Source organism: Bos taurus, chromosome 4, assembly GCF_002263795.3.
Source record: "Bos taurus isolate L1 Dominette 01449 registration number 42190680 breed Hereford chromosome 4, ARS-UCD2.0, whole genome shotgun sequence".
Lineage (NCBI taxonomy): Eukaryota > Metazoa > Chordata > Mammalia > Artiodactyla > Bovidae > Bos > Bos taurus.
Window position 1 is genome coordinate 118,583,223 of NC_037331.1, and position 20,192 is coordinate 118,603,414.

The 20,192-nt window shown below is 59.4% G+C and overlaps 1 long non-coding RNA gene across 4 annotated transcripts; it reads left to right on the forward strand.

Annotated features, from left to right (window-relative positions):
• Positions 1 to 1,137: 1,137 nt before the first annotated feature.
• On the forward strand, positions 1,138 to 20,191 carry LOC132345161 (uncharacterized). Of its 4 annotated transcripts, none has more exons than XR_009494306.1 (5): positions 1,138 to 9,460; positions 11,081 to 13,712; positions 14,494 to 16,882; positions 17,000 to 17,183; positions 18,662 to 20,191. It is a non-coding gene; the product is annotated as an uncharacterized lncRNA (long non-coding RNA). The 4 variants fall into 4 exon arrangements; XR_009494307.1 differs by having other exon boundaries at positions 1,139 to 9,460; positions 11,081 to 11,255; positions 11,667 to 13,712; positions 14,494 to 17,183; XR_009494305.1 differs by having other exon boundaries at positions 1,147 to 9,460; positions 11,081 to 11,771; positions 13,611 to 13,712; positions 14,494 to 17,183; positions 18,662 to 20,189.
• The last annotated feature ends 1 nt before the right edge of the window (position 20,192 follows it).

Here is a 20,192-nt window from a genome sequence, read left to right on the forward strand (position 1 = left end):
GGACGTGGAGGCGGCACTGTGGTGCCTGGCGGGCACAGGCCTGCCCGGCTGCCTCTCCACCCTTCGGCCCGCCTTGCCCTGGGACCCCACACCCGCTGAGCCCTCTCCCCGTGCAGCCGGCAGGGGGCGCTGGGGCTGCACACAGCACACCCAGACCCAGACCTGTGTATGTGCACACTTGTACACACACACACACACACACACACACACACACACACACACACACACACACACGGGGAGGGTTCCTGAGGTGAGGGGACCCTCAGCCCAGCATGTAAGCACGCAGGACTGATGGGACAGACCAGGGGACGGGTGAGGGGGGCAGTCACACCAGGGGACAGACCAGGGCAGCCTGGCCTCCCCGCACCCGCGCCTCCATGCCCTGTGGACGGGCCCCCCTGCGCGCGCTGGCCCTGCCCTGGCTGCCACTTCACCCCATTTGGGACACGATGCCCTCTGGGGCCGCCCAGCCCACCACAGGCAGCCCAGCCCCCTGCAGGAGGGGTGCAGTGTCAGCCACTGGGTCCCCGGGAGGCCCCGCCCTGCTGTGCTCTGGTGTCCTTCCTGCTCTGCCGGCAGGTGGTTTTCGGGTTTAAGTCTTTTCTCAGCCCCTCCCTCTGCTGGGCGTGTTTTCCGGGTGGCCCAGGGCCCAGCACTCAGGGCGGGCTCCTCAGGGACCCCGCCTTCCCACCCAACGCCACGTCCCCTCCCTCGTCGTCCCTGGCGATTTTAGCTGCTGCTTTTGTTCAGCGTTGCACGTGCACGCAGTACGAAGAGTCTGTTGATTCTTTAATTTGATAAAAATACGAAGAGAGCTCCCCGACCCCACCCACGGCCGCCTGAACCCCACTCTGCACGCTGCCTGGCACAGGTGGACGTGCAGGACTCGCTTAGGTCTGACGCCAGCTGAGCAGCTAGAAGGACAAGTGCCATTCGAGACTGCGGGCCACACCGGCCCGGAAGGCCTTGTCGCCCGTCTCAGCCAGGGGCCTTCCTCCCAAGCCGCTCCGGACTCCTGGGGCATCTGCATCCCACCGTCATCGTGGCGGGCAGGTCCCCTGAAGGACCGCGTGGCGGGTGTGGAGGGAGGAGGAGACCCGGGCTCCTCTTGGGTCGGGAAGCTTCCCGGGGTCAGCTAGGCTGAAGCGTGAAACCCGAGGGTCAGGAGGCAGCTGTGCAGAGACTTCCGGGGGAGGGGGCGTCTGGGGGCAGCTGTTCTGAGCGTGCCACACGTCTGCAGGGTAGGGGCAAAGCCAGCACGGAGAGCGGCCTCTGGCCGTCCAGGGTCTCCCTGGGGCATGGAGCCATTTGGTGACACGCTGGGCAGGGACACTGAGGTCAGCAGGCCTGTCGACCCTGGCCTGGGGCAGCTACCTGGGTCACTCAGGCGACACCCGTGCCAGCCTGGTGACTGGGCCTCCTCAGTGCTGAGGGGCTGGAAGAACACGTTTCCAGCCCAGCTGCCCTGGGGGAGGTGACTGGAGGCGGTGCTTCTTCAAGGCCCAGCTGAAGGGGCCTCCCCAGACCCCCGCTGGCCGCGGGGTCTCTGCCATTTCGGGCACTGAGAGCCTTGCATCACAACCTGCTGGCCCCTCCCCATCTCTCCCGCTGCACCCATGGCTCTGTGTGCCCCCAGGGGACGTCAGCCACCCTCTGGGCACATTCTGGGGCGTCACGGTTGGTGGGGGCAGGGAGACCCTGGCACGAGGTGGCTGGGAGGCCCAATGGCTGTGCCCCGCCTGCTGAGCCCAGACCCTGCTTGGCCCAGGCCTCTGTGAGGAGCGGGTGGCCGAGCGAGTCCGTGGTTCCGGGACACCTGATCTTGGGCCTCTGCTCTCATCCGCCAGCCCACACCCTCCCCAGAGGCATCCACGCTCAGTTTCCATGAGCGGGAGGCGCCAGGCTGGGCTGCGGGATTTGCAGAGTACACTCAGTCTCAAGTAACTGAAGATGTAGCTTCAATTATTCACACCATCGGCAGAAGCATCGGTTGCATGAGGTGCTGCCATCTCTACAAACGCCCAACCCGCATGGAGGTGCAGGTGGCCTGCAGGGTGGGGAAGAACGTGGCTTCTCGCACCCTCTGCAGGGGCTTCCAGGCCATGCAGTGCCCGGCGCCACCTTCCAGGGCTCAGCTACCAGGACACTGACCACGGGTGAGCGGGCAGCATGGAGCACCTGGGTGCCGGTTCCCCGGGCACCAGCCACATGGGGAGGTCACAGCCGCCCCCAGAGGTCACGGCCCCCCAGTGAGGTCATGACCCCCAGAGAGGTCACAGAGCCCCCAGAGGTCATGGCCCTCCAGGGAGGTCACAGCGCCTCCAGAAGTCACAGCCCCCAAGAGAGGTCATGCCACCCCCAGGGAGGTCACGGCCCCCCAGAGAGGTCATGGCTACCCCAGAGATGTCACAGCCCCCCAGGGAGGTCACGGCCCCCCAGAGAGGTCATGGCTACCCTAGAGATGTCACAGCCCCCCAGAGATGTCATGGCCCCCCAGGTAGATCACAGCTGCTCTCAGAGATCACAGCCCCCCCAGGGAGGTCACAGCTGCCCCCAGAGGTCACAGCCCCCCAGGGAGGTCACGGCCCCCCAGAGAGGTCATGGCTACCCCAGAAAGGTCACAGCCCCCCAGAAAGGTCATGGCCCCCCAGAGAGGTCACAGCCCCTCCAGAGAGTCACAGCTGCCCCCAGAGGTCATGGCCCCCCAGGTAGATCACAGCTGCTCTCAGAGATCACAGCCCCCCCAGGGAGGTCACAGCTGCCCCCAGAGGTCACAGCTGCCCCCAGAGAGGTCATGGCTCCCCAGAGAGGTCACAGCCGCCCCCAGAGGTCACGGCCACCCAGGGAAGTCACGGCCCCCCAGAGAGGTCATGGCTACCACAGGCAGGTCACGGCCCCCCAGAGAGATCATGGCCCCCCAGGGAGGTCACAGCCGCCCCCAGAGGTCACGGCCACCCAGGGAGGTCACAGCTGCCCCCAGAGGTCATGGCCCCCGAGGGAGGTCACAGCCGTCCCCAGGCCTGCGAGCTGACGTCCAGCCGGAAGGGGTCTCAGGCCGACAGTGGACTGTGGCCCACAGCACGGGTGGGATTCCCCCTCCTGGGCCTCCTGAGTGTGCTCTGGCAGCCTGCCCAGGGAGCACAGTGGGGCCACAGGTTGGCACGGGCAGACAGTGGGCAGAGGTGCAGCCAGGGTGACCAGCTCCACTGCCAGCTTCTCCAGGTCACTGGGCATACTCAGGACCTCTTCCCGTCGCTCCGGGGCCTGGGGGAAGGAGGTGGGCCTTCTGGGGCAGAGGGCAGAGGGCAGCTGGATCCAGGTCCAGACGCTGGAACAGCCCGAGCCCAAGGTTGGGGGTCAGGACAGAGCATTCAGGTCAGGTGGACTCTGCCCTCTGCCCAGCCCAGCCCTGGGGGCAAAGGGCCAGAGAGTCTACAGACAAGAAGCGGGGTGGACACAGCACCAAGGACGGGGTGGTCCCAGGGAAGGGTCGGCCGCTCGTCACCCTCAGTAGCATGGGGGCCACCAGCTGGGCTCACCCAGCCGTGGTGCACCCCGTTGCCCCGGGGACCCCGGTGGGAGCCAAACGCCGCCCTCTGAGATGCCTCGGGGTGCCCGGGCAGCCTTCCCCGCCCCAGAGCACACTGTGCCCGCTCCGGGGCAGCCGTGACGTCTGGGGCCACTCGCCCAGAGCAATCCTCATCCCGCCCCAACCGGCGTCCTGATGCCCGGCCTGTGAGCGCTCCTCAGATGTCACCCCAGGCTTCCCTACTTGGTGATGTGAATTCACACTTGCACCCACCCCGTGTGAACACGGGAGACCGCTGTGGGCGGCGCCCACCGTCCGTCCACCAGCTGTTTTCCTGGCCCTCCTGAGGGGTGCGGGGCCAGTCTGCTCTGGTCCATTGGGAGCAGGCCTGCTCAGGGTCGCTGCCCTCGCGATCTGCGCGTCTGGGGGATAAACGTGTGCTGGGGGGACTGGGCGAAGGGAAGAGCAGGCCCCAGGGTGGGGGTTGCTGCACTCGGGCCTGCCCTCAGTGCTCCGGGCCGAGGCCCCTGCGTGGGCACCCCCGTGGCGGCCGCCCTGGGAGGCTCACTCCCTGAGCACCCTTCGGAATCCTGGTGGCCACACCCCATGTGAATCAGGGCTGCCTGGCTGGGTGGGGCTGCAGACTCCATGACCTAATGGCGTTGTCTCTAATTGTGGCTGCAGGTCTGCTGGGCACACAGGTGGGCATCGGAGCCCCGCCCAGCCCGGGAGGTGGGGGCTGTTGTTCCCAGACTGTTGGCTGCCGGCCCCCCGGGCCTGGAGTTCGAGCTACCTGTTCATGGCCGCCCCAGTCTCCCTGATGACCTCCTAGCGGGTAGGGCCCTCAGCCAGTCACTCTGCATCCCAGAGCCTCGCCCTGGGTGTGGTCAGAGTTCTTGAAGCGTTGTCGGATGAACAAGTCCTGATACAGCTGCGGAGGGCGGGGAGCAATGACCACAGGGAAAGGACCATCCCTGGGCGGGGTGTCCAGCATCCCGAATTCCTGACAGGTCTTCATTCCCAAGAGTCCAGGGCGGGAAGTCAGAACACCTGAGAATTTCCATGTCTTTAATGTTGATTGCTTAAAATGACTGAATCATTTTCCTATGATAGGTTGTGTTGAAAGGTTGAGGGCCTGGGACTTACCAGTGGGCTGGTGGTTAGTTAAGGCTCTGGGCTTCAAAGGCAGGGGGCTCGGCGTTCCATCCCTGGTCAGGGGACTAAGATCCCACATGGCACTCAATGCCCGCGCCCCCCCCTCCCCCAAAAAAAAGTTTGCTGGCTTTTCTGTTTCCTTTATGTATTTACTGTTTTGGCTGCCCTGGGCTGCCACCTATGGGGTCGCACAGAGTTGGACACGACTGAAGCGACTTAGCAGCAGCAGCAGTAGCAACAGCAGGTGCCTTGTGGAATCTGAGTTCCCCAACCAGGGATTGAACCCGGGCCCTCAGCAGTGAAAGCACCGGGAAGTTCCCTTTGCTATTTTAAAAAGATATGATAATAAATGCACCGTTCTCTGTGAGTTAAAACAGCTCTGGCCATGACTTGGTAGACTCCCTTTATTGTTCTTAAAATACTGGCAACACTTCTCAGACCCTCTTCATCACCATGGATGTTTAGAGAGTTCTGTTTAAGGAGGAAAATTAAGTCTGGGACAACGTGATGAAGACCTGGACCCCCCGCCCTGAGGACGCTGCTCCTCAGCATGTCCCACAGGGTTTGAAAGGAGCGCTGGGCTGGAGTTTGTGGGCAGGAATGACTCACGGGCCTTCGGGCATCTTCCGCCCTGCCAGCGGCTCGCAGGGAGGCTGTGTGGACCTCGCCTACGTGATGCAGCCCGGTTCCAGAACCTGCCCACACCGCCATCCCCTTTCCCAGCTCTGACATGACTCCAGGGGCTTCCCCAGCTGGCAGCGTCTCTGTGTTGATTAGTAAGCTCTAATTCTTCCAGGAGAATGATCATCTGTTTTCCTGTCTTACCGATTTCTCTTGGGATTCAAAAATACAAATGAATTTCCTGAGAAGTCCTGGAAGGAAGTCCTGTGGGGAAACAGGACTCAGTCAGGCTTGGCCACTGGCTGGCCTGCCCAAGTCAGTGAGCAGGTCTCAGGCCAGCACCCTGCAGGCGGAGCAGCTTGGGCACAGCCCAGGGGCTGCAGGGGGAGGGGTGGGGGCTGCAAATGACTCTAGACTGGCCTCTAGGTCCCTCCTGGCCAGGGGCTAACAGTACTTCTCTCAGAAGTAATCAAACAAGTGGGCATTGAGACATCTATTTGGCACACGGAGAAAAGAGAGGTTCTATTCAGATTTAATTTTTGTTAAAAAACAAAAAATTTAGGCTTTATTGATATTTCATATATAGATTCACTTAAAAAAAAGAAATTTGGCTTTTCATTGTTGTTACTCAGTCACTAAATTGTATCTGACTCTGCGACGCCATGGGTTGCAGCACGCCAGGCCTCCCTGTCCATCACCATCTCCCAGAGCTTGCTCAAACTCATGTCCATTGAGTCGGTGATGCCATCCAACCATCTCATCCTCTGTCGTCCCCTTCTCCTCCTGCCTTCAATCTTTTCCAGCATCAGGGTCTCTTCCAGTGAGTCAGTTCTTCACATCAGGTGGCCAAAGTACTGGAGCTTCAGCTTCAGCAACAGTCCTTCCAATAAATATTCAGGACTAATCTCCTTTAGGATGGGACTGGTTGGATCTCCTTGAAGTCCAAGGGACTCACAAGAGTCTTCTCCAACGCCACAGTTCAAAAGCATCAATTCTTTGGCACTCAGCTTTCTTTATGGTTCAACTCTCACATCTGTTCATGACTCCTGGAAAAACCGTAGCTTTGACTATATGGACCTTTGTCAGCAAAGTGACGTCTCTGCTTTTTAATATACGGTCTAGGTTGGTCATAGCTTTTCTTCCAAGGAGCAAAAGTCTTATTTCGTGGCTGCACTCACCATCTGCGGTGACTTTCAGAGCCCAAGAAAACACTGTCACTGCTTTGATTGTCTCCCCATCTATTTGCCATGAAGTGATGGGACCAGATGCCATGATCTTCGTTTTTTGAATGTTGAGTTTTAAGCCAACTTTTTCACTCTTCTCTTTCACCTTCATCAAGAGGCTCTTTAGCTCCTCTTCACTTTTTGCCATTAGAGTAGTATCATTTGCCATCTGAGGTTGTTGATATTTCTCCTAGCAATCTTGATTCCAGCTTGTGATTCAGCCCAGCATTTTGCATGATGTGTTCTACATATAAGTTAAATAAGCAGGGTGACAATATACAGCCTTGACATACTCTTTTCACAATTTTGAACTGGTCAATTGTTCCATGTTCGGTTCTGTTGCTTCTTGACCTACATACAGATTTCTTAGGAGGCAAGTAAGGTGGTCTGGTATTCCCATCTCTTTAAGAATTTTTCACAGTTTGTTGTGATCCACACAGTCAAAAAGCTTTAGTGCACTCAGTGAAGCAGAAGTAGATTTTTTCTGAAATTCTCTTGCTTTTTCTGTGATCCAATGGATGTTGGGAATTTGACCTCTGGTTCCTCTGCCTTTTCTAAATCCAACTTGTAGATCTGGAATTTCTCAGTTCATGTACTGTTGAAGCCTAGGTTGAAGGATTTTGAGCATTACTTTGTTAGCATATGAAATGAGTGCAATTGTGTGATAATTTGAACATTCTTTGGCCTTGTCCGTCTTTGGTATTGGAATAAAAGCTGTGGCCAGTCCTGTGGCCACTGCTGAGTTCTCCTAATCTGCTGCTGTACTGAGTGCAGCACTGTAACAGCAGCATCTTTCAGGATTTGAAATGGCTCAGATGGAATCCCATCACCTCCACTACCTTCGTTCTTAGTGATGCTTCCTAAGGCCCACTTGACTTCGCAGTCCAGGATGTCTGGCTCTAGGTGAGTGATCACACCATCATGGTTATCCGGGTCATTAAGACCTTTTTTGTAGTTTTTCTGTGTATTCTTGCCACCTCTTCTTAATCTCTTCTGCTTCTGTTAGGTCCTTGCCATTTCTCCTTTATTGTACCCAAACTTGCATGGTATCTCCAATATTCTTGAAGAGATCTCTAGTCTTCCCCGTTTTATTGTTTTCCTCTATTTCTTTGCACTGATCACTGAGGAAGGCTTTCCTATCTCTCCTTTTTATTCTCGAACTCTGCATTCAGTTGGGTATATTTTTCCCTTTCTCCCTTGCCTTTTGCTTTTCTTCTTTTCTCAGCCATTTGTAAGGCCTTTCCTTAGCACCTTAAGTCTTTTTTTTTTTTTTCTCGTTGAGACACCAGGGCTCCAGAGCCCCTCTGCATGTGGGATCTAGTTCCCAGGTCAAGGATCAAACCTGAGTCCCTGTCCTGGAAGGCAGATTCTCAACCACTGGACCAGGGGTGTCCAGAATGTTAGGTCTTAATTTGGGGACAACACTTAACTTTCAAAGTTGACAGCAAGGGAGGCCGACCTGTTCCAAGCTTGATGGGGCCTCACGAGGCGGAGGTTTTACAGACACACATCACTGTGCACACACACATTTGTCCATCGGGGTGTCCAGTCGTAGAGGCCTGAAGTCCACGGCCCAGACCAGGAGCAGCAGAGCCTGTCACCCACAGGTCCCTGAGAGAGCCGGGGCTGGGGCCCGGTCCCTGTGCCTGGCCCTGGCCGGCTCTGGTGTGGGGTCCCCAGGCTGCTGTTCAGTCGTTCAGTTATGTCCGACTCATGGCCACCCTGTGGACTGCAGCCCGCCAGGCCTCCCTGTCCATCAACGTCTCCCAGGGTGGGGTCACCAACTGAGGCAGGCAGGGGCTCAGGCAGGGCTGACAAAGAGGAAGGAAGCTTGCCGTGAGACCCCAGCGTCAGAGGGAGTTCATTTCCCTGAGGCGGAGAAAGGGCTTCTTGTTTGCGGCCTCCTCCCCCACACGCCCCTTGTAGGAGGAGAGGACAGAGCTCACCCAAGTGACCAGGGCAGGCGCTCGGGCTGGCGGTGGGGCCTGAGGTCTCGTCTGAGCTTTGCCCCCAGCGAGTCCCTATCTGTTACCAAGGCGGGGGCTGTCCCAGCACCCGCGTCCCTCCTCAGAAGACGGAAACCCCAGGCCGGAGCCCGCCCCCGACGCCCCCGAGGGTTAAGCGGTACACTGAGGAGAATTGTAGATTTTTGCTGGGCCACCGCCTGGAGGGGACGGCCGGGAGCCCGGCCCATGGAGCGGTCAGTGCCGGCCGCACAGAGACCCAGAGAGGACGCGGTCCCGGGTCCCAGGACGGCCCCGGATGCCACCCGAGGAAGCAGGCCCGTCCCAGCCCCAGAGCGCGGGACAGGCATCTTGAGAGGCCCGCTTGTCCTGCCTGAGGCTCCTCACACGCAGGCCTTTCTCTCTCAGGGGCCTCCTGCCAGGCCACTCCCGCCCCGCTGGCTGGGGGAGAGCCGCTCCTGCCGCTCCCAGACCTGCCCCGGCCCTGAATGGCCGCTCTGTCTGCCTGAGGCAGAGACGGCGCCTGGACAGCAGCCGGGCCGGAGGGGCGGGAAGGGTGGTGGGCGGGGCCTGGAGGGGCGGGAAGGGTGGTGGGCGGGGCCTGGAGGGGCGTGAAGGGTGGTGGGCGGGGCCTGGAGGAGTGTGGGGCGGGGTCTGGAGGAGGGGCGGGCCGGGCCAGCGGGACGGAAGGGGGCTGAGAAAAGTGAGGGGCCATCTGCCCGCGGGGCGGGAGCAGGGCCGGGCGGGGCCCCAGGCGTCCCGGAGTTGGGGCGGGAGGCGGGCGGGCGCACAGCCGGGCAGGCCAGGGAGGTTCGGGGCGTGCCCCCTGCAGAACCGGCCTTGAGTCCACCACAGCCTGACCGGGCTCCCTGCCCACAGCCCTCACCCACCTGAGGCCTCCAAGCCTCCCAGAGGAAATGCAAATATTCCCGGAACCAAGGCGAGCATCCAGCGCAGCCGGTCACCTGGTACGCTTGCGGCCTGGAGGGCGGACGAGGACAGGGTCAGGCGCGCCCTGGGCGCCCCTGAATGAGGAGCGGCCCGGGAGGTGCGGTGGAAAGGCCAGGCCCGACCTCCGGCCTCCCAGTGGGCGCAGGGCCCTGGCAGCAGGGCCTTAGCCCTGAGGACCGTCTGCACATCTGTCTGTCTGTCAGTTTGTCGGCCTGTCCACGCGTCCGTCTGTCCACCCTTCCTTCTGCTCTGGGATGGGGATGGGAGAGGGGCCGTGGGTGCCACTGCCAGGCGCTCAGAGCGGCTGAGTGACAGTCACCTGCTGTGTCGTCCCTCGTGGTCACCTCGCATATGCTTGGAGCCCAGCAGTGCAATCTCTGCAGCGTCTGGGGGAGGCCTCCTCCTCGGGTGCCCGGCTGGAGGAGAAGGGGAGCCAGCAGGGCCTGTCCTGGGCGGAGAGAGCCCCAGGGGGACAGTCTAAGCAGATTCCCGGGGTGTTCAGCCTCAGCGGGGGAGGGAATCCTGACTCTGCCTCGAGGTGAACCCTGGGGACAGACGCTCAGTGAGAGAAGCCAGAGGCAAACAAAAATAGTCTGGTTCCAGTTGTACGTGGTCCTGGGGTCGGCAGATTCCTAGAGACAGACAGAAGGCGGGGCCTGGGGATGCGGGTGCGGGCGGCAGGGGTGTCACGCTTGATGCGGACAGTTTCAGAAATTCTGCAGCGACCGTGGTTGCACAGCCACGTGACCCAGGGCCTTCCCTGGGGGTCCAGTGGCTGAGACTCCATGCCCCCAGGGCAGGGGGCCCCGGGTTCGATCCCTGGTCAGGGAGCTAGACCCCACATGACACAACAAAGACCCAGGACAATAAATGACGTGACCCTGAACTGTGCACCCAAGACTGGTGCCAGCGGTGGACTTCACGGCATATTTTTGCTACAATCCACAAAAGAAAAGGAATCCCAAAGTGAAGGTAAAGACACATCAGCAGGCAAGAGAAGAGAAGGGCAGGAAGCAGGAAGCAGCTCCGGGGAACCTGCTGGAGCAGGTCTGCCTCTCCCAGCTGGCCTCCCGGAGGCTCCCTGGGCAGGCGTCTGAGGTTGGCGTGGCCCGTAGATAAGGGTCAGACAGTGACTGCCTCGGGGTGGAGGACTCATTCATGCTGCTTGAATATTTACCGTGGGCCAGCGTTCACACTGCGATTTAAAACGCTGGTTTTAAAGGGACTTAGAGCATCCCCAGGTGGCCCAGAGGCTACGACACCTCACTGCCGAGGTAGGGGACGCAGGTTTGGCCCCTGGTCAGGGAGCTAACAAGTCACATTCCATGCAGCTAAGTAAAAAAGAGGGTTTCCCTAGTGGCTCAGCTGGTAAAGAATCAGCCTGCAAAGCAGGAGACCTGGGTTCAGTCCCTGGGTTGGAAAGATCCCCTGGAGGAGGACATGGCTACCCACTCCAGTATTCTTGCCTGGAGAATCCCATGGACAGAGGAGCCTGGTGGGCTACAGTCTGTGGGGTCACAGAGTCAGACACGACTGAGCGACTAACACTTCCACTTTCACTTTCAAACCGAAGACACACCTAAGGGTAAAGGTTAAGGTGCCGGTTGTTACAGCTCAAACGTCTTCTTTGTCCCCAGACCTTCAGTGAAGGGTGACGGGAGCTCACCATGACCCCGTGTGAGCGTGCAGGGAGCATGCGTGTACAGGAATGGGAGTGTGCACACCTGTGTGCCAGTGTGTGTGTGCCTGTGGCACCACTGGCCCCAGCAGGCCTGGAGAACCATCCACGGGGCATGGGACACTCACACGCCTGTAAGTTGGGCAACTTCCCCTCGCTGTGGCCCCAGAGCCTGGACCCTCCATGCCAGCTCTGCAGGGGGCTGGGCCTCAGCCAAGGGGCACCGGGCCACGGGCAGGAGGGGCTGGGAGGCCCGTGGTCAAGGCAACGGAGACCAGGCCGCAGCTCCGGCCCCAGTGAGCGCTGGGAGAGGCTGGGATCTGCAGGCTCAGCCCTGGGTGCAGATGGCAGGGTGGGGCTGCCCAATGGCCAACCCCATGGCAGGCCCCGGAAAGCCCCGGGCCTGCGTCCCCACAAGCGGGAGGGTCAGCATGTGCCCGCAGCGTGGCCGTGCCAGCCGTCAGCAAGTGAACCTGAAGGAAGGCAGGAAGGGGTGCCTATCTTATCAGGACTGCCTGGCCCAGCCTCCCCTGCGCCTGTCTCAGGCCAAGTGCCCCCAGGACCATCTGGGCACAGTCGGCTGTGACCTCCACTAGAAAGCCTGCCGGAACCTTCTGGAAACGTTCTGATCCGCGGTGGAGCTGGGCCAGGTGAGCGCACTGCTGCCTGGGCTCTGAGGGTGCGCGAGCCCTTCCCGGGGCAGGACCTTCATACCCCGGATGCAGAAGTGATAGGAGTCCATCTCCTGAGGGGTGTCCGTCCAGCCCCCTCTTTTAGGGGTGCAGGTGTTTCGGTGCAAAAGGCAAAAATGTCAGAGAAGCAAAGCTGAGTCATGCATCCCAATGCAAGCACCCCACCGGAAACTGAAACTGTCAGTCGCTGTGGACTGTGGCCCGCCCCCGTGGACTGTGGCCCACCAGGCCCCGCTGTCCGTGGGACTCTCCAGGCCAGAGTACTGGAGTGGGGTGCCATGCCCTCCTCCAGGGGATCTTCCCAACCCAGCGATCGAACCCGGGTCTCCTGCATGGCAGGCAGATTCTTTACCGTCTGAGCCACCAGGGAAGCCCTCTCCCACCCAATCACCAGCCTAAAAACTGTCTCCGGTGCCGTGTGAGTCCGTCAGCCCTCCCCTCCACCCAGCCCCCATCGTCGCGTCCCAGGCTTATTCATCACCTGTCCATTCGAAGGCCGCCTCTTGGGCGTCTGGGTGCAGGCGGCCCACACCGGCTGCAGGACACGGGGCAGACGAAGCCCTGACCTCAGCGTGGGCCCTGAGTCCACGTTCCACAAGCAGGGTTTCAGTGAGAGCTCTGAACAGTGCCGCGAAGGATGCCCACGGTCCCAGCCCAGCTGGACAGAGGCCGAGCCCACCCCCTGACCCCGGGTGCAGTGCAGAAGGCTGCAGTGTTTGGTGCAGGGCCCACCGAGGAGCCGGGGATCCAGAAGACGCAAACTCCTAGAAGGCCCTCAGGGGAGGGGTTTTGAAGGCATCGTCTAGGGTGAGGGTTGTAGCTCACACACTTCCTTCTGCCTGGCTGGGGTGAGGGGACAGGTTGGTGCTCCAGGAACCTCGGGCATCAACCATCTGGGGTCCCGTGCTTGTGGTCAGCGGTGGTCACGGTCAGAGGCGTGCCTCAGTCTGTCGCGCAGGCTCCCTGAGGAGGACCTAGGACTCTGTGCTGAACCGTCCTTGCTTTCCTTGCTTGACTGTCTTTCCTTTGTCCCCGTTCCGTTCCCTCACGCCCCTGATTGGTCACTGCATGAATCCACTCTCTGGAACTCAGGGAGGGCTTCGGAGCCCAAAGCCTTTCTCCACAAACAAGAAACAGGACAAACAGGACCCGAGGGGCTTCTGCACCCAGGAGGGCCCCAGAGGGTCCTGCTTGGTTTCAGGGCCTGCTTTTCCCTGATGCTCCCTGAACCCTGAGGGGCACAGGGGATAAAGGGTGGGAGGGCACTTTCGACTGCAGCAGAGGAACTCATTTTCAGGGGGTCCTGGCTTCGTAGAAGCCTGTGGAAGTGCTGGCAATTTGGACTCTGGGAAGTGAGGAGCTGGCCACGGAGTGGGAGGAGGGGCAGGGAGGACGGCTGCAGGCCCAGGGAGCCGCTCAGGGGAGGGGCAAGACCGGGACAGGACGCCGGGCGCTGCTCCCTGGCCCGGCCGGACCTTGACCTCGGGGGAGCCTGGTGGTGAGCAGGGCCTGCTGGCAGAATGGACTTGGGCATCGGGTGCTGAGTTGCGCTGACCCTCCCTCAGCCCCGCCCGGGGCCCAGCTGACCTGTCCCCCTGCTCGGGGCATGGCTGCCAGGCTGGGAGAGTCCACATCACATGGGGAGGCCCTGGGATCTGACCCAGCGTGACGTTCGGCCCGCCGAGCCCTCAGAGGACAGCCGGGCCCACCCGCCCCAGGAGAGATCATTAAATCCCCGTTTAAAGCAGTCGATGGCCCCGGGGCCTGCAAGGGTGTTCACTCGCTTTAACTCCCTAGATCCCAGAAGAGCGCTCCCAGCGTCCTTGAGGGGCTCGTCCCTGACCAGAGTCCAGGCGGGCATGCGAGGGGGACGCCTCTCTGCGTTCACAGGCAGCACAGGTGTGCAGAGTCGGTGGGCCCGAGCCTGTGCCCCTGCCCCGCCCCCGCCCCCAGCCCTGCCTTTCTCTCGTCCCTTCCACCCGAGTCTCCCAACAGCGCACCGTGCAGTTCCCACTGATGGAGCTGCCTAATCGCCCGCGGTGGGAGCCGTCGACATCCGCGCTGAGGGCGTTGTTTCGTTCTGGCTGCGTGTGGCCGCTAAGCTCCCTGACCAGGGCTCCACCTGCGCCCCCAGTACGGGAGTGCTGAGTCTTAACCGCAGGACCGCCAGGGAAGTCCCTGAGGGCACTATTGCTTCATCCCCCGCTGTTGGCGAACCGGGAATTCCCCAGAGATTGCAGAGGCAGTTTCTGTGAGAGCAGAAAGCAAAACTGAAAAGGAAGCTCCAGCGGGACTGCCGTGCTCCCGGGCGGAGGTCCTTCGCCCAGGCCGGCACCCCGGGAGGGAGAGACTCCCTCACCCCTCACGACCTGGGAGCCACCTCCTGCTGAGCAAGGGCCACTCGGGGTCTGCCCTTGGTCATGTCTCGGGCCCCTGGGACCTATAGCAAAGCCTTGTCATCCTGCTAAGGCGGTCACAGGGGAGCATCTCCTCACAGCAAAAACCAGGCCCCAAGCTGTCACCCGCGCTCAGGCCCAGGGCACCTGACCTCACCGGAGGCTCGGCCTCCCCAGGGACGTCCCCGCGTCCACCAGCCTGTAATCCCGGCTGCCCAGCGGGGTCATCTGTCCTGAGGCCGCTCTGTCCCCGAGGAAGACGGTCCTGCCTTTCTCTCCCTCAGGACTCCTTGCTCTGCCTTCCTTCTGCCGAAGAAAACGATCCACTTTGTGCAGCCTCCCGCAGAACCTCCTGTTCACCAGATGGGATGTGGCCTATCCGTGAAGCGCTTCACAGAGCCCATTAGATCTGGAAACTTCCAGGACTTCCTTGGTGCTCCAGTGGTTAGGACTCCACGCTTCCACTGCTGGGGGCCCAGGCTCCATCCCTGGTCAGGGAACTAGGACCCCCCTCCAAAGAGGACACCCCCGAGCTCCGCAAAAAAAAAGATCTTCAAATGTACTGGGTCGAACAATAGGTGTTTTAACAACATTTATCTTTGAAGAACACAACAGGTGTGGGCCTTCCATTTTCTGAGGGTGGGGACCACGTTTGACTCAAAACCTGACGGGGCCCCTCCAGCAGCAGCAGTTATAATTTGCTTATTTATCGACAGGAGGAAATTCGGGAGCACTTACCATGGGTTTTAGTGTTAGTCAGTTGCACACGTGCGTTTTGTCTCGCTTTTCTAGCAGCCATGCTGCCCATTGACGTCCGGGCCTGCTGTGTGCATGATGCCTGGGGTGGCAGCCCACCAGGAGGAGCCCCGACCTGGGGGGTGCAGCCTCTGCGTTCGGGGGAATCGAACTGTGTCTCCAGAAAGACGTGCCGATGGCCCCGGGCTGTGAATCCTTGCAGACGTGATCAAGGTGAGGTCGTGCTAGAACAGGGTGGCCTTGTAAGGAGGGGGATTTAGAGCCACAGCAAGAAAGCCCCGAGAGAGCCGGAGACCGCAAGGATGGCCAGCCATCCAGAAGCCAGAGGACGGCAGGAAGCACCTCTTCCTTCCCTTAGGTTCTCCAGTCTGTGTGCGTGTGTGTGTGCGTGTGTGTGCGTGTGTGTGCGCACGCGCGTGTGTGGCTTCCCCATTTGTTGATGTTGTTGTTTAGCTGCTAAGTCATATATGACTCTTTGCGACCCCGTGGACTGCAGCACACCAGACTTCCCTGTCCTTCACCATCTCCCAGAGTTGGACATGGTCTTCATGTCCATCGAGTCAGTGATGCCATCCAACCATCTCATCCTCTGTCGTCCCCTTCTCCTCCCGCCTTCAATCTTTCCCACCATCCGGGTCTTTTCAAATGGGTCACCTCTTCGCATGAGGTGGACAAAGTACTGGAGTTTCAGCTTCAACATCAGTCCTTCCCATGAACACCCAGGACTGATCTCCTTCAGAACGGACTGGTTGGATCTCCTCGCAGTCCAAGGGACTCTCAAGAGTCTTCTCCAACACCACAGTTCAAAAGCATCAATTCTTTGGCACTCAGCTTTCTTCACAGTCCAACTCTCACATCCATACATGACTACTGGAAAAACCATAGCCTTGACTAGACGGACCTTTGTTGGCAAAGTAATGTCTCTGCTTTTCAATATGCTGTCTAGGTTGGTCATAACTTTCCTTCCAAGGAGGAAGCGTCTTTTAATATCATGGCTGCAATCACCATCTGCAGTGATTTTGGAGCCCAGAAAAAAAAAGTCAGCCACTGTTTCCACTGTTTCCCCATCTATTTGCCATGAAGTGATGGGACCGGATGCCATGATCTTCGTTTCCTGAATGTTGAGCTTTAAGCCAACCTTTTCACTCTCCACTTTCACTTTCATCAAGAGGCTTTTTAGTTCTTCTTCACTTTCTGCCATAAGGGTGGTGTCATCTGCATATCTGAGGTCATTGATATTTCTCCCGGCAATCTTGATTCCAGCTTGTGCTTCATCCAGCCCAGCATTTCTCATGATGTACTCTGCATAGAAGGTAAATAAGCTGCCACATAACATTGAGCAGAGTTTCCTGTGTGTTACAGTAGGTCCTTGGGGTGAAGTGAAGTGAAGTCTCTCAGTCGTGTCCGACTCTGTGCGACCCCGTGGACTGTAGCCCGCCAGGCTCCTCTGTCCATGGGGTTCTCCAGGCAAGAGTACTGGAGTGGGTTGCCATTTCCTTCTCCAGGGGATCTTCCCAACCCAGGGATCGAACCCGGGTCTCCTGCATTGCAGGCAGACGCTTTATCCTCTGAGCCACCAGGGAAGCCCATAGTAGGTCCTTGTTGGTTATCCATTTTAAATACAGCAGTGTGTACCTGTTCATCCCATCTCCCCATCCTTCCCCCAGCAACCGTAACTTAGTTCTCTCAGCCTGTGAGTCTGTTTTTCTTTTATAAGTAAGTTCATTTGTGAGTGTGTGCACGCATGCTTCAGTCGTGTCTGGCCTTTTTCGACCCCATGGACTGTAGCCCACCAGGCTCCTCTGTCCATTGGATTTCCTAGACAAGAATGCTGGAGTGGGGTGCCATGCCCCTCTCCAGGGGATCTTCCCGACCCAGGGATCGAACCCAAGTCTCTTTTGTCTCCTGCATTGGCAGGTGAGTTCTTTACCCCTGGCACCATCTGGGAAGCCCAAGTTCATATGTATCGCTTTTTTTTTGACTCCACATCTAAGGGATGTCATACGGTATTTCTCCTCCTCTATCTGACTTCAGTCAGTATGACCCTCTCTAGGTCTATCCACGTTGCTGCAAATGGCATCGTTTCATTCTGTTAATGGCTGAGTAATACTCCATTGTGTGTACGCACCACATATTCCTTATCCAGCCCTCGGCTGACGGACCTCTCGGCGGCTTCTACGTCCTAGCTGTTGTAAACACTGCTGCAATGAGCACTGGGGTATGTGTACCTTTTTGATTCATGGTTTTCTCTGGATATATGCCCAGGAGTGGGATTGCTGGATCATTTTTAGCTCTATTTAATTTTAAGGAACCTCCATGGTGGTTGTCCAACTGGCTATAGATGGAGGGTCTCCAAGGTGCCCTCCTTGGATTCAGTTTGTCTGCTAGGTCGGCTCACAGAGCTGAGGAAGACTTGCTTAACTTCCTGGATTCCCAGCTTACTATAAAGGATACAGTCAGGTGAAGACCCCCTGATGGGGCTTGGGCACAGGCTTTCCTGCTCCCGAGACGCACGCTCCCAGCCCCCTGGCTCGCCAGCCGGCCTGCCCCTGCCCGGGACTTCTGGGTTTTACGGAGCCTTGCCTCCCAGGATGACTGACTGGCTCCTCAGCCTCTGATGGATTCGCCCTCACGCACTCTGAGCTCCAGTGGCCGGGACGGGGTGGAAAGTTCCAACCCTGTAACCACTGAGTGGCTTCTCCCGGGAACCAGCCCCCACCCCTGGTTGGCATCCGAAAGTTCCCTTGCCCGGTACGTTGTCCAGAATTGAAGACAAGAGACAGACATTATCCCATCCCTCAGGAAACCCCAAGGGCTCGGGAGCCATGGGCCCTCAGCCCACCTCCCCGGAGTCAGCCGGGTGCTGTGGGATCATGGCTTGTTTCTTTTTACTGCCGGGCGGTGCCCAGGGCTCGTGTGCCAGTGACCTGCTAAAGGGCTGGGCTGCTCCAGTTCACTGCATTTATTTCTGATGAGTCAAGGTGCCGGGAGCCTCTGTGTACAGGTTTCCCAGTGAACAGTTAGCCCTTCTCTCAAACAACCTCCAGGACAGCTTGGTTTTGTAATCACCGAGAGCATCGGTATTTATTTATTTCTTAGAGAAATAGGAAATCACTCAGTGATGGGCTGTTATAAATACAGACGCCATGCCAACCGCCCCTGCTGCGTGTATGGGCCCTGCTGTCCTCTGCGTTCTCTGCTTTACCCCGCTTTGGCCGTCGTGTGGATGGACCCCTGGCCCTGTCAGAGGCTGGGGCTGCTGGGGGCGAATCAGGAGCTGCTTAGAACTCAGACAAACTGAGTGAGAAGAGGGAAACCACACAGGCTCTGCCTGGTAGAGTCCTCAGCAGAGCAGCTAGAATGTGGCTCATTCATTCTTTACACAGCCCTCCCTGTGCACCCCCGGCCTCCACCTGTGGAGAACTAGAGCTTGGCTGCCTCCTGCCTGCCTCCCGGCGCTGGGAAGGATGTCGGCCAGGGACCCCAGCTCCTCAGCTGCTCCCTGTCGCTCACACTGCCTCGACTGGGTGCTCCTCTGACTGTTTGCTCAGCATCATCCCTGCAGGTCCTTCGGAAACTGAGACCCCACGGCCCTGCCTCCTGCGGGGACAGTGGCTACAACCCTGGAACCAAATGCAGTCAGATTTCACACGGTCCTGGAGCCAGCGGTGGCTTTTCTATTTTCCTTTTATAAAGGGTTGCAAACTCCAGGAGGTCCTGAGAACAGGGAAGCCTGGCACGCTGCAGTCCACAGGGTTGCAGAGAGTCGGACACAACAGAGCGACTGAGCAACAACGACAGCGTAAGGGATTGTGAAGAAGCAAGGACGGCAGACAACGGAGACCGCCTGTGGGCCCAGAGGCTACACTGCCGTCTGGCCCTTCCTGGGACACTGGGGTGGACCCCCTTCCCGGACGCCCCGGGGTGGACCCCCTTCACCGACGCCCCGGGGTGGACCCCCTTCCCGGACGCCCCGGGGTGGACCCCCGTCTCCTGCCCGAGGGGCAGGACACTGTCTCTGCCGTGGAGACACGGGTGGTCCCTTAGACCACAGACCAGCAAGGACGGGTGCCTGAGGAGGGCTGGAATCAGCTGAGGTGGATACGCCCACATTCTAGAAAGGGAGGCAGTAACGAGAGATGTGTGTCTGAAACAAAGACAGCTCGGGGAGATGTCCTGAGGGGTGAGCAGAAGCTCAGGGCAAACGGTGAGAAGTCAGGCTGGTGAGAGATTCCCTGGAAACCCCAGAGCTGGAGGGGCCGAGCCCAGGCCAGGTGAGCGCCGGCCGGAAGCCTCTGTCCCCTTTGCTGACGGAACAGGGCTGCTGTGAGCGCCTCCCCCGCGCCTGGCCGCGAACACCACGAGGGCGATTGTCCCCCGAAGCCCAGACCCTGGCTCAGCAGGGCTGCTTCCAGCCGAGGCTTGAAGGGCCGCTCTGCGCCCTCTCCTCGGTGTGTGTGTGGCCGTCTCCTCCCTGCGGCCTCCTCACCCTCCCTGGGCCTGTGTTCAAGTTTCCTGTCTGTGAAGGGACACCGCCATGCCGGGTAGGGTCACCCAAGACCTGAGGGGAGCTTCCCTGGGGGCTCAGCAGTTAGGCCCCCGCCTGCAGTGCGGGAGACATAGGTTCAATCCCCGGGTCAGGAAGATCCCCTGGAGAAGGGAATGGCAGCCCACTGCAGTGTTCTTGCCTGGAGAATCCCACAGACAGGGGAGCCTGGAGGGCTACAGAGGTGCAAAGGGGTTGCAAAGAGTCAGACTTGACTTGGCCACTGACAAACCACAGACCTGAGCACCCTAAGGGCTCAGGACCCCTGATCACCCCATGAAGACCTGTCTCCAGATACGGTCCCCAAAGGGACTGGGGCCAGGACTCCAGCGTGTGACCCCTGGGGACGCAGTTCAGCCCTAACACACAGCCTCAGTGGAAACGCGCGGTCTTTGCCTCTGAGGAAAAGTGGGGAGATCTTTGGGGAGATCCCCTTTCGGCCAGGAAAGGGGAAATCAGAGAAAGCAGCTTAGTGGGCGCTGATGGGCCTGCATCTGAGGAGGCCGGGCTGGCTGGTCCCCTGGTGGGGTGCCGGGATGGAGGGGGGTTAGAGGGGTGGGGATGGAGGAGAGGATGAAGGGCGGGGTGCCCGCTCCTCGTTACCCCAAACCCCATCTTCCCTGACCCGCCCCATGCCCCCTTACCCCAACCCCCAACTTCCCTGCCCCCCGCCCCCTAACC